This window comes from Chiloscyllium punctatum, chromosome 18, assembly GCF_047496795.1.
Source record: "Chiloscyllium punctatum isolate Juve2018m chromosome 18, sChiPun1.3, whole genome shotgun sequence".
Classification (NCBI taxonomy): Eukaryota; Metazoa; Chordata; class Chondrichthyes; order Orectolobiformes; family Hemiscylliidae; genus Chiloscyllium; species Chiloscyllium punctatum.
Genome location: NC_092756.1, coordinates 74,075,655 through 74,080,081, shown reverse-complemented (window position 1 = coordinate 74,080,081; position 4,427 = coordinate 74,075,655). Strand labels below are relative to the sequence as shown.

Below are 4,427 nucleotides of genomic sequence, written 5' to 3'. Positions count from 1 at the left end.
TGCGTGCAGGGGAGACCGAGTGAATGTGTGCATTTGGGTGTGCGTGGGAGGGGCGATGGTGTGAGTGTCTGTGAGAGTGTGTGTATGTGTATGTGTTTGAGTGTAATGGGGTATGTATCTGTGAGAAGGTGTGTGTGTGGGTGTGAGTGTGGGAGCGTGTATGTGTGTGTGTGTGTGTGTATGTGTGTGTGTGTATAGTGCAGTGGGGTCAGCTGTAGTGTGACATGAACCCAAGGTCCCAGTTGAGGCCATCCCCATGGATACCAAACGTGGTCATCAGCCTCTGCTCGGCCACTTTTCGTTGTTGCCTGTCCCAAAGTCCACCTTGGAGGAAGGTTACCTCAAGGACCGAGGTTGAAAGTCCCTGATCGTTGAAGTGATCTCCGACTGGGAGGGAACACCTCTGTTTGGTGATTGCTACGCGGTGCCCATTCATCTGTTGCCGTAGCCTCTGCTCGGTCTCACCAATGTACCATGCATTGGGCATCCTTCCCTGCAGCGTATGAGATAGACAACGTTGGCCGAGTCACATGAGTACCTGCCGCGTACATGGTGGGAGATGTCCCCATGTGTAATGGCGGTATCCATGGCGACACTCTGACACGTTTTACAGTGTCTGCTATGACAGGGTTGTTTGGTGTTGTCCTGAAGGCCGGGCAGTTTGCTGTGAACAATGGTCTGTTTAAGGTTTGGTGGCTGTTTAAAGGTGAGAAGTGGAGGGGTGGGGAAGGTCTTGGCGAGGTGCTCATCCTCATCGATAATGTGTTGCAGGCTGTGGAGAATGTGACGTAGTTTCTCAGCTCCTGGAAAGTACTGGACAATGAAGGGTACCCTGTTGGTTGCAGCTCGTGTCTGTCTCCTGAGGAGGTCATTGCAGTTTCTCGCTGGGGCATGTCAGACCTGGCGATTGATGAGTTAAGCATCATATCACATTCTTATCAGGGCATCCTTGTGTACTTCCAAGTGCCCCTCACATTCCCCCCTCACCTGAACAGATCCTGTGGAAGTGTACGGCTTGTACAGAGGGGACGTCTGTTTTAATATGTTGAGGGTGGGTTTGTGGTTGAGTGAGGTGCTGTGGTGTCCATCCTTGATGGAGATGCATGTGTCCAAGAATGAGACAGATACTTAACAGGAGTCCATGGTGAGTTTGATGGTGGGATGAAACTCGTGAAATGTTGGTGAACATAAACGTTGGGAGAGTGTAGCATTGTTCTGACATGGACACAACCAAGGTTGAGGGGATCAATTCTCCTGACATGGCCCCAGAAGCACGTGTTGTCCCAGTGACCTCACAGCTCCATCTCTGATCTTCTAAGCTACTGCCTGTGGTTTACATCCCTTCTGGGGATACTTTCAATTTAAACATTCTCTCCAATTAAAACCCTCTCACTGCATTATCTCCGTTCAAATTAAGTTAATCTCTGACCTAATGTCTTTAAAAATCTGCATGGCTGCTTTGAGATCATCGAACTGTACAAACATTGAGCTGGCTTGACCTCTGTACTGTTCTGTTGGCATTTAACAGATCTGGACCCAATATACTGGCCACTACAGTGGACAGCTGGAAATGACAACCGGAAGCGGCAGAGACAGGCCACGATAAATGCCGGAGGAAACATCACAGAAGCGCTTCACAGGAGGCTCCCAAGCACCTGAGGATGTCACCTCGACAGGGGACGAAACGTTTGCAAGAAAAATTCCCAGCTCGGCGAACAGAACCACAACAACGAGCACCGGAGCTACAAATCTTCTCCCAAACTCATTTAACAGGAAAAAATGCAGGTGAAATAAAGTTATTCCACACTCAATAATTTATATTTACATTCAATGAGTTGGACCAAGATAACAGTGACCCTAAAGGTGGAAGATTCATTGAAAATATTTGGTATGCAAGTAATGATAGGCACAGTGAAAAGTTTTGTCTTGTGAGCAATACAGGCAGCTCACAGAGTTAAGTAGCATAGATAAGTAAATAATAGGGAAACAGCAGCAGGAACAAAAACACAGGTACAGGCGAATATTGAGAGTCTGTGAGACCGTTCAGTATTCTAACAACAGTAGGGTAGAAACTGTTTCAAAACCGATTGGTGTGTGTGTTCAGGCTTCTGTACCTTCTCCCCGATGGTAGAGGTTGTAGAAAAACATTGCCAGGGTGGGATGGATCTTTGAGAATGCTGGAGACCTTTCCTTGACAGTGGGCCTGGTAGATGGATTCTATAGATGGGAGGTTGGCCTTTGTGATTGTCTGGGCCAAGTTCACCACTCTCTGTAACCGTCTCCGATCTTGAATGGTACAGTTGCCAAACCAGGTAGTGATCCATCCAGACAGAATGCTGTCGATGGTGCACCTGTAAACGTTGGCAAGGGTATTCTCTGTCAGTAATATCCAATGTTCTGGAGGGATCAGTGTTGAAGGGTTGGTTTGTCGATGAGAGTGTGATGAGAGCTGGCTTCCAAAAACAACCTCTCCAACCGCACTCTCAGGAATCTCGTCCCCATCGAGAAACAGCAGCCACTTGATGACCACCTTCAACATTCAATCCTGCAGATCCCCGAAAATCTTGTGCAAGATCATGTTGGATACCACTGACCATCAACTGAATGCAGAGAGGGGGATTTTTCCAAAATAGATTAGAAATAGAGGACAAGCCACAGAGACACCCCAGATGGAACTTGAACCCACAATCCCTGGCTTCGGAGGCCAGTGCCTTATCCATTAGGCCACTGGGGCCCCCACAGGCAGGTTGTCAATGGCAGCCTTTAAATACTGCACCCTGACCTCCCATAGTGTGTGTTTCTGAGTGTTAGATGCTCACTGATTGTTTTTTACCCCTTCCATCTCATGCTAAATTGTTGGCTGCTTGATAAATTGATCCCACCTCCCATTTCTCCCCAAATGGACAGATGAGAAATCAACCAAACTCCAACTTTCTGGATTAGTGGTGCTGGAAGAGCACAGCAGTTCAGGCAGCATCCAAGTAGCTTCGAAATCGACGTTTCGGGCAAAAGGGTTTCCAGCATCTGCAGTCATTGTTTTTACCACCTTCAAACTCCAACTTTGCACATCTCAAGTCTGAGGAAAATGGAGCAGACAGGAAAATAGCAAAGGGCTCAATGTTATTTTGTGCAGCACTTTCAAGATATTTGCAGTTACTGGGGAAGGTGGAAGTGGAGATGTTGCAAAAAGCTGCATTGAGGACAATTCAACAGGATCTTAGCGGGCATTCAGCCCATTGTGGCTGTGCTATCTCTTTCAGACAATTCATCCCAAGATCTCCCAAATCCCGGAATTACCTTGTGAAAGTTTCTATTAAACAGCATTTGCCATAATCTCAACACAGGCACAATGATTTTTAACAGAGTAGTTAAAAAATCCAGTCAATTTGGATTGAGATGAAGTTGACATGGGATGAAAATCAGCCACTGCAAAGACCAGGCTTAAAAATGAAATCCCTGAAATCCCAGTTTTCAGAGGCCTGTGCCATAGCCATTAGGCCACGAGGGCACTATATTGGCAGACCACTGGAAACAGTTGACCTCAAATGAGTGCGACAGCCAAGCACACTCCCAGATCTGTGACAACACACTGAGGGACGCACTAAAGGTTCGGGCAGCTGCTGCCAAGGTGTAACAGGGAAACAACACAGTCTCAGGTCTTTCTGACAAATGATCACATCGTCCTTTCAGTTCTCAGACCCTCTTGGTGCTTGACACTGAACAGAGATTGTATCCCTGCGGAGGGCCGCTGTCCTGACCTTGAGATGTATGCTCAACCGTCAGGAGATGGGTGAATGCCAGATTTAAAAATCACACAACACCAGGTTATAGTCGAACATGTGGAAGCACTAGGTTTCGGAGCACTGTTCCTTCATCAGGTGGTTGTGGAGAATAAGATTGCCGGGCACAGAATTTATAGCAAATGTTTACAGTGTGATGCAACTGAAATTGTATCTTGAGAAAGACCTGGATTGTTTGTTAAGTCTCTCATCTTTTAGAATGGCCAGGTTGGTTTTCGTTCTTTCATATGTAAATTGCAAAACTTTTATCAAAAGTTACATTCTCAAGTGAACTTTAACAATTGGTGTCATGTCGGCCCAGATGATGTATTGAAGGTGTGAGCTTCCCTGTGTGAGGCTGTCTGTGCCACAATGGTCAGACTTTTTCTAATCTAATAAACAGATTTACAGCATCTTACATGGATTCATACAGTTTTTGAGCAAAGTAAAATGTAATTCTGTAAGTACAAGTTCATCACACAAACTTATATGTGTGTGTATATGTGTGTGTGCATGTGTGCGTGTATATGTGAGTGTGTGTATGTGTGTGTGTATATGTGTGTCTGTGGGTGTGTATGTGTGTGTGTATATGTGTGTGGGTGTTTATGTGTGTGTATACATGTATGTGTGTGTATATAGGTGTGTGTG

General features: G+C 46.1%; 1 non-coding gene across 1 annotated transcript; it reads right to left on the bottom strand.

The window, feature by feature from the left end:
* Positions 1-2,661: 2,661 nt before the first annotated feature.
* trnar-ccg (transfer RNA arginine (anticodon CCG)) lies at positions 2,662-2,734 on the bottom strand. The gene has a single exon. It is a non-coding gene; the product is annotated as a tRNA-Arg (tRNA).
* Positions 2,735-4,427: the final 1,693 nt, after the last annotated feature.